The sequence below is a fragment of the Takifugu flavidus genome, chromosome 11 (assembly GCF_003711565.1).
Source record: "Takifugu flavidus isolate HTHZ2018 chromosome 11, ASM371156v2, whole genome shotgun sequence".
Classification (NCBI taxonomy): Eukaryota; Metazoa; Chordata; class Actinopteri; order Tetraodontiformes; family Tetraodontidae; genus Takifugu; species Takifugu flavidus.
The window spans coordinates 2,831,756-2,841,273 of record NC_079530.1 but is presented as its reverse complement, the minus strand read 5'-3'; the positions used below and the strand labels follow the sequence as shown (position 1 = coordinate 2,841,273).

Here is a 9,518-nt window from a genome sequence, read left to right as displayed (position 1 = left end):
AAGTGCTTTACAGTCAGGGCGTCAACTTCCAGGCCTCCAGGGCCTCAGAGATGAGTTTTCTGCTGAGGATCTTTGCCTCTTTAACCTCCACCCTGCAACCCTCCCCGCTGAATGCTCATCATGGCTGTTCCACGTCAGATAAATCACCTGCCATCACAGGTGCTGACCTGTTGTTTATTACTAAACGTCTGAGAGGACAGCCCTTGAGAGGGGGAGGATGCTTAGAGAGGTAGTCAAGGGGTTAAAGCACTCGTCTTAGGTCTTAAGCTTGATTTAGCAGCTCCTCTGGGAGGCTGCTGTACTACCCTGAAGAAATGAATGCCAATAAAGTCTGCATAACGAATGTTTGAGTCTTAATTGTCGTCTTAAAACAAACAGCGGCGGAATGAAGGTATAGAAAACTTCTGCAAGTCTCCTCAGCAAATGCAAACTGCACTTTGAGGAGGAACGCTTGAAGATTAAAGCTCGGAAATGTAACCGTTGAGCAAGTTTGACAACAAAGGTGGAAAAAAGAAGAGCTAATGTTGTTGGGAAAAGTTCACTGTCATATTTTAACTTTAAATGAAGACAGACTGAGAGGGTTTACAATTGCTCATAAATCCTGCAGCAGATGGACTCAAACCTGTGCAGATACCTGCTTTTGCTCCCGGTGGCAATAATTTGTGTGAGAAACTATCACACGGCTTTTATTCACATGCCATATGCATAAAAGGTGGAGGATTATAGGGGATTATTAGATGAGAACGCCGAATGTCAGAAACGACAGACACAGGTGAGAATGTGCAAAACTCTTCTTTGCTGCTTCATAAGTGGATGACAATAATTTATAACCTTTGAGACAAACCAGATTTGACAGCTGAGCCTGAGCATCGGCTATCTAATAAATTACACTTTTGTCTCTTCACTCTATAGCTTCCTGGAAAACGTGTGACTGAAAGCACAGGAGCCTTCAAAATAAAGCCATCCAACAATGTCTGGCACCTTCCACCAAAGGTAAGTCAACCTTAAACTTTTTAAATTAAAATAATGATTGTCTAAACATTTATACACTTTATTTCTGTGTACACACACCTTTTTTAGGCTGGCAAAACAGCATTAGCCTGTGAAAGCGGCACGAAATATCAGTATCAAATGATGTCATCTGCCCATGTAATGTAAAGCTAAGATTGAGCCCGATCAATTAGGATTTGCAGTGGAGCAGAAAATAGCTTATGACAGAGGTAGGGTGGAAGAATATACCAGGAAAAATAAACTTTTCCTCCCACATTCTCTGCCACATTCACAATTTAGCCACACTGTATGCATTTGTCACAATGTGACAAAGGCATTTCTTACATTGTGCGAACGTGAGGTCGTATTGGAAAAATCCATTCAGCGAATTCATCTATGGATGAGAATTAGGATGAATGATTAGAACATCTTCCATCAAGATTCTAAAAATAAGTTGTATTTTGTCAAAAATGTCTTTGATGTTAGTGTTGTCTCCTTTATAGCCATCAGCCATCCTCTGGCAAGGTTTGGCATCTTATTCAAGACTTATTCAACCGTTCTTACCCGGACAAGTGATGACTGCATCTGACCAAAACACAAATATCATACAGTTGCAATAGAATATAATATTGCCATATAATACAATTACATCCTATCGAACACCTTTGGCTTATGTCGCATTCTTCTTTTTTCAAGTTTAAATTCCCAGTGATGCTTTTGTGCACTTCTTGCTACCTATAATGAACAAAACACTGAAAAAGACAGAAATGGCGACCTTCAGTGAGCTGAGGTTGAGACAGACGTGTGGCTGAAGACCCATAATTCCCTGGTAAAATCTTCAACCGTCACATCAGTGAACCTGTAAAGTTAATCTCTTCATAGTCTGTCATTTGTAGCAGATATTATCGCCACAGAGATCAGTCACTTGCTACAAGATAAACAATGAATCGGGTAAAAATGACTTATTACCTGCTCATCTAGCTTATCACCTTCATCTTTTTTCAAAAACTCAATCTCAAATGGAGAACTTCCTCCGGGTAGGCAAGTCTGTACTGCGGGTCATTCATGCTTCTGACAGCTCAAACCTGCTTTAGTCATTGAGCAAGAAGCTGAGAACCTGGTCTTGACAGGCAGGTGTAATAAGCCAGGGAGTTGACATGTCACCTGTAGCGCAGCCTCGAGCAAATAAGGCCCAACAAATGTCTTAAGGATTCCTGGCATATAATGTAAGTCTTTGTTCCAGCTAAACTGCAGAAAAGGGCAATGTGTTCACTCTTGATGTCTCCTTGTAATACCGGGGTAATGAGTGTCAAAAAGCAATGGCCATTTCAAATACCCGATGGCTTCATCCATTACTTTGATGTCAAAGCCACAATCCAAACGCAGATGAGGGTGTAATTGTTTCACTTAAGAATATGTGATTTATGTAAGCTCTCGAGCACATTTAGATGTATGCACGTCAGCGGTTTTGATCGAGAAATGTTACATAAAGTTGTCTGTCAGGATAAAAAAGCAAAAGAGGAAAAATAGGAATTTGGAAGAGGATGTAGAATGTCCTGGCTCAACAGAGAGGAGCAGGACGGGAGAGAGTGGATCTAGAAGGTAATAACATCCGTTGCATATTAATAAAAGAAATAATCACTGACTCACTCAGGGAAATTACATAAACATGTACCATGTGAATATCGCCACGACACAAACTCATTTTCCTGTTTTTCTCCTTTTATCTGCCCTATTTGTGAGGGGCGGGGTAGACTGCACATTTCTAAATGCTGTTAATCCTGGCCTGGGGCCTCAGACAACAGGAACACAAATATGCAGCTGCCTTAATTAGCAGATTTCAAAAACCAACAATGAATCTGCCTTAGATAGAGATGCTAGTGGGAAACAAACATGCGGGGGGTTATCAACATATTCTGAGTATGAAAGATGCCTGGAAAAGCCCACACATATTGAATAACCGGCCCGTGCGCAGTAATTGTGATCGTGTTATTCCTCTGAGTGAAAGGAAGAGAAGTCAGGATTTGAAAGTGGCTGTTTTGGGATTGAGAGATTTATTTTAGCCATTGGAACAAGGTGTGCCTGTTTCATGCACGACTTAATCCCTCTAGCGAGACAAAGATGTGCTCTGTTCTGTGCCAGCCATCCGAGTGTTTCAGCCCAGCTTTTGAGGTTTTGATTATATTTTATGAGTCCTAATTGCGACTGACCTACCGGTGGCTTCATTTCACCCCGGAAAAGAGGGGTCCGCTACTCCTTGATGAGCAGAGCATTTCTGCCTGGCTGTCTATTGACCTCCACCTTCACGGGACGGTGAGGGACACATCTCAAGTTCATCCTCCCCTTGGGTGGTATGGCTCTCAGCTTACCTCCACCTGTTCGCCGGGGCCGGCTCCTCCCTTCACCCCTCGCCCTCCAGCTTCTCTGTGAGAGTACTTAACATACCCCGATCGGCTCCTTTTACAGCCTTTAAACAAAACTGCTCCATTGTTTACCAATACCAGTCGGGGAAAACATCCCTTTCAAGTGGTGTGGTGCAAAATCTAAAATAGAGTGTCTACCAGAAAGCGAAAGAAGCTAAAGCTTACCTCGAATCTGTCTGGATCTTAAAGTATTAGTTCCAACAGAAGCTCCAATGAGGACTTTTTTCAGTCATGACGTGCAGTGGCGAGCGCTCTCTTTAGGTAGTAACACAAGAATGTGAGTCTAAACCTTTATTAAACTGCAGATTCCTCATTGTTTGCATAACCCCAAAGTGACTCTGGAGTCACATTTGTTCTCTGGGCCTCTGTACAGCAGAAAATGGCCGCTGCATGACCAGATCCCCTTTGATGCCTTAATGAAAACAAATGAGTGTAACATGATAATATATTGAGGAGTGCCGCAGTTTCAAAGCTGACATGGAGGGGAATTGAGGTGCAACCCGGGAAACACTAAGCTGTGTTTGTCATCACTCTCGACATTGTCTCTTGCAGAAATGATTTCCTCCAGTTCACTTGAGAGTATTAGTCTTCTTAGGGGGTTCTATTAATCAAAGGAAGCACGGCTCCATGTGTCTTGAACTGACCCTGGTATCGCTGCATGCTTACAGTCAAATTTCTGTTCCTGGATGTTTTTAGCCTGCAATTCCCTGCTTTATTACCAACAGTAAATAGCAGTAATATCTACAAATCATATTAAAAATAATAATAGTTTATCAACTTAAACTGAGTGCTTGGAAGGACTCGCTTTGCTGCTCTAAATATGGTAGCAGGACCTGACCCAATTTTTCAGGTGTGAACTGAGTTATTGAGCTTTAGCCCTTTTATTTACACGAGTATAATTTTATCTGTTGGTATTACCTGTTATTTAGCTAGACTATAAGTTATTTTCGAGAGGCTCACCTGTTGTTCTCACAAGGAAATCAATGCCTCTCCCTGGCAGTATAATAACATTCCCGTTGGAGAGCAACAGCTTAATTCACTCTTATCACTTTGGGTTGTCTGGCTTCCAGTCAAGCCAGGGTCTGAGAGGTGAAATGAGTTTGGCAACCTCAACTCCAGGCGCGACAAAAGAACACACATCATGGTACAGTTAGTGGAAAAAGAGAGGGAAAATTGCCTGCATAAGCAGGGAAGATAGAGTTTCATCGTCATCCCACTAAAAATGCACACTCGTCTTTGGCAGACTTCAAACACTTAATCGGCAATCATTTTTCAATGAGCCCCAGAGGAGCACATTTTAGTGCTTCACCAAACAGTCTGCTGCTTTGTGCTCTCTAATCCCTCACGGTTATGCATCATGGGGAGCCAGTGGTCGTTCTGTAGGCGGAGGTTAACCCCCACCCTGACAAGCAGACAAACAGACAAACCAGCTCCAGTCCTCTACTCCATTGCCTTCGCTCGGCCTTACCCACAACATCTGTATCCATCAGAAAACACTCACTTTTCTATTGGTGCAGCCCTCAAATTAGGATTGTCTTTTGATCTGAAGGCTGGACAAAATGCAAATGAAATGTGATCCCGTAAATGGCCTTCTCATCTGCCTCGTTAGACTCTATGAAGAGGTTTCACCAGCCCCTCAGACTGAACGCTGCCCCTTCTGGACTCATATCACACATGTGACTGCTTCACTTCACAGCCCCCCCCCCCCCCAAATATCCCACACACCAGTTCTTCCCTTAACCCCTGCTTCACTACCACCGCTTGTTTTTGTGCCTTCACAATCTGAAACCTACCAAGTGCTTGGTAGGGAAAAAAAAAAATCTTACGCAAGGAAGCCAGTAATGTAAACAGCCCTAAACGTGTTCATGTGATGAGAAAATCTCCAGGCTCTGGCTCCGTCTCATTAATGAGAAAAGATGAGCATTCCCCACTGCAATTAAGAGTCAATCTCCTGCATTAACTCACGCCCCCGCGGCCACACACACAGCACAAAGACAACGGGCCATACACTGTCACTCATCTTGCCTGGCTGAGCACTCCCAGAATAGATGAAATTAGCTGCTCCATGCGTCTGGACTTACCTGAATAACTTGACCCTGAGTTTCCAAACTTTATTTATGTGCTCTTTTTTAAAAACAAAAAAACCCCAGCTGTTTAGATTTTTAAACCTTTTTCATTAAATATTTATATTCATGTTTTACTTGGTCGAGAAATAGCTTGAAATCAACACATGAATAGATCTGGCGGCATGTTTCTTGTATAAAAATACTTTTACTAGTTCTGACAAATGTCGATTTATAAAGTCTCAGGAGTCAAAAATATAAATAGATAGAAAAAAATGATGTATTTGAAATGTATTCAGGATGGATTGTGTGTGCTTTTTACACACCAGTTTATTTATGGTGTCACTATTTCCATTGATTTAATTCCGTCCAACCATCCATCCGTCCGTCCGCCCGCTCGCCCGTCCGTCGGTCCATCTGTCCATCTATCCATGTGTCCATCCAAACATCCATCCATTCACCCAGTCGTCCATCCATCCATCCATCCATCCATCCATTCATCCATTCATCAGTCTGTCCGTCCGTCCGTCCATCCATCCATCCATCCATCCATCCATCCATCCATCCATCCATCCATCCATCCATCCATCCATCCATCCATCCACCCACCCACCCAGCCGTCCGTCCGTCCATCCATCCACCCACCCAGCTGTCCGTTCGTCCATCCATCCATCCATCCACCCATCCACCCACCCAGCCGTCCATCCATCCATCCATCCATCCATCCATCCATCCATCCATCCATCCATCCATCCATCCATCCATCCATCCATCCATTCAGCCATTCATCCATCCATCATAAGATAAATGAATGAGAAAGTGAATTAGAATAATGACAACAGTGCATTTGCGGCTGTGTTGCACCAAGCAGACGGGCTGCAGCACACTGCACTATTTTCGTGCGCGTAATACTCTATGGTTCTGATGACTTAGCATCCCAATTTGAACATCAAACATCATCAAGCACTCCAAGCGCAATATTCATCAAACAAGATTAGCACAGCACCAAAAGTAGCGCAGTGGCGGGCAACAACCAACAGACAGTCATTTCAAAGGCCATATGTGGGTACAGAAATACGGAGGACAAACACGCCACTCGACAACCAATATTCTGTTTACTGTGTTACATCTTTTCTTTTGCGGCAGCAGAAGACTAAACAGGGATTATAGCTGCCTTGTGTGGCTGTCTGTGGATTTGTGTGCGGTTGTGGTCACGGACACATTCAAGAGTCAGACAGAAAATATTAGACAAGTGAAGGATGGGAGATTGCGTTGGGGTGGGGTGGGATTTCATAATGAGTGACATATTGTGAAATCTTTACCTACAAAGCAGAGTCTTCTTCCATGCAAATGAGAGTGGCTTGATAAGGATCTGTTTGATAGGACACATGCGGAATATGAGGCAGTTAATTCCCTAATTAGTATTCCACAGGGCTGATTGGCAAAGACCAGAGTGAGCCAGCCGGAGAGCGTGCCTGCAAAGCCCAATATTGATTTGTTTAATGGTGTCAGGGAGTCAGGAATCACAAATCTCCTGTCAATTGTTTATGAGGCTGTTTAGCGGGCCAATAGTTGCCCTTTGCTTAATTAATACCTCATTATGGAGATGTGATTATATGCTTGAACTGTTAATGGGGTCCAGATTTTCAAAGACCAGCATAAAAAGTGTTTTGACAAACAGCTGAAAATCAGGTGAGTCCCTCTCTCACTGCACACACACACACACACACACACACACACACATACATATGTTTAGTGGTACCATTGATTCGGTTAAACTAAACACAAGAAATTTCTCTCACATGGAGAAACTACTAGTGTTAAATTGATTTCTTACTGGCAATTACGTGTCTCATCAAAGATACCATTATTGATGAATGATCAAACATCCAGAAGTGTTAAAACTGAATCAGAGTATTAATCTGTAATATCTTTATTTTTCTAGTAGTATAAACTACAGTATATATGTTGTAAGAACATTGATGCACAGGAATGATTTGAGAACACCCGTGGGCCTGTCAATCACCTGCGTTAAATAAATGCTCCACAGAAGTAAACAAAACAAACTTCTGACCTCAAAAAAGTCATTTTCTCTAAGAATGCAAATTCAAATTAGGATTTATCATTGGTGGGGTGTCATGGAAGCGAGGTGGTTGATGTTCACACATGGGCTCTCCATTTAAAGGTCCGTAAAAACGTGATAATGCGCAGGTTTATGATGGCGGCGGGCTCTTTCCACTGTTGTTATTCCCAGTATTCCTCGATGGCCACTAAAGCGGAAAAACGGATCCCTACTATTGGTTGAAATATGAAGCCGGGCTTAGGATCCCTCTCCTTCCCTTTTTTGTGTGAAAGGCGCCCAGGCATTTGCTTGCATGGTTATGGAGTTAAATGCTCAGCTCTATGGCTGGGCTTCTGCAGGTTCCCCCCCCTCCCCCCATTCTATTCCCCCTGACAGGATTAGCAGGTCTCCAGTGTTAGAAATACATTAAGTGGACTTTTGCAGTCACTTATTATGCCTGATTATGCCGCTGGAATGGGAAAGGTAGGCTCTGTTTGTAGTTAAATAACTTCTCAGATGCTTTTTATTTTGGTCTCTTTTTTTTTTTACAGCAGCAATCTTCAAAGCATGAAGGGGTCAGTGGCTCAGGCACAAAGCCGAGATTGATTTCCACCCTCCTACTCTTTGTTGCCGTGGTTTAAAGAAGACAGGTTTTTACTGAATTACTTTTCTTGTGTTATTAATGGAAAAGCCAATTAAATTCCCATACACCGGTGTCATGGCTAAACAATGCAGCCGCAATCCCTTCCAACAGCGGTGGCTGCTACACCAGGGTTAATTAAATGGTTAACTTATGCTGATGTATAGATAGGATTAGGCTCCATCTGGGGAATGGGCCACAGAGTTGCAACAGCTGTCCGTCCAAAGACTGATGCATTCAAGGAGCTTCGTGTGTCCATGCGATATGTAGGACGTTAAAAAAAAGCCTGACTGCAAATGTGCTGACGTCTCTTGATTGGACAGGTGGACCAAACAATGTTCAGAGCTGAAACCGAGACTGAAGGTGCTTCCGAGAAATCAACAAAGTGAGATTGACATGGGAAAAAAAACCCACCTGGAAAATGTCCATGGAATTATGTGATGTGTGTGGGAAAACTGTGTTTAGCTGCGTCATGATGCAGATTGCTCAAAATTAGGGCCCGTGTCCTCTGTCTCCCAACAATACAACCCAATCCACTGTCCTGTCTATGGAGTGACTTTCTGTAACACAGCAACATTGGCCATTTTGTTATCCAGTCATTATTTCTGACAATGTAAATGACTCATCCCATTAAAAACGGCTCTCTGCGGAGAACAGAACCGGGGAATAATTTGAGTGAAATCACTGGCATTAAGGTTACAGCCCTGTTCCGTTGGCTCGAGAAGTCCCAGCTTGAGAACAAGTCAAAGCAGAGGGGAAATTAGTCATCCTCATTTGATGACTGTTATATTTGGCGATTTACTGTGAATAAACTCCAATTTACAGCAATTTTTAATGTCACAGACGCCATCCACAAACAGATTAGCAATAACAGCAGAGGTGATGAAAAGACCTAGGTGATGTGAGACCTGAAGTTGCCCTGATCGCCCTCTTCAGCTGGAATACTTCATATGTTTACTGCTGAAAATGGCTGTACATATCATCTAAAGCTAAATTAATGACATTACCTTGCATGCAACCTGGATAAACACTGTAATTGTGGCAACACCAATGTAGAGAACACCCCCCATTCCCCTCCTCAACAGCTACACAAGTGATCCGTTATTTCTTGCAGGGGAGGTCAGGCACAGGAGGCCTCCACACATCACACACCCCAGGCCATGACCACTCAGCAACGCCTTCCCCATCCCCAGCCCGGCTCTGTCACATCTGGCTCCGTAGACCGGGGACGCTTTCTTTTCCCCCCTTTTCAAAATGCACCAGTGGTTCCCATTTAACACCTGTTCGCCCTAATTTCCATTTTCAGGGACGCTGTGGATTTCAAATCATTTATCACTTCC

The 9,518-nt window shown here is 43.2% G+C and overlaps 1 long non-coding RNA gene across 1 annotated transcript; it reads left to right on the top strand.

The window, feature by feature from the left end:
- The first annotated feature begins 242 nt into the window (after positions 1-242).
- Positions 243-1,618, top strand: LOC130534188 (uncharacterized). Its single transcript, XR_008952828.1, has 3 exons — positions 243-772; positions 913-993; positions 1,494-1,618. It is a non-coding gene; the product is annotated as an uncharacterized LOC130534188 (long non-coding RNA).
- The last annotated feature ends 7,900 nt before the right edge of the window (positions 1,619-9,518 follow it).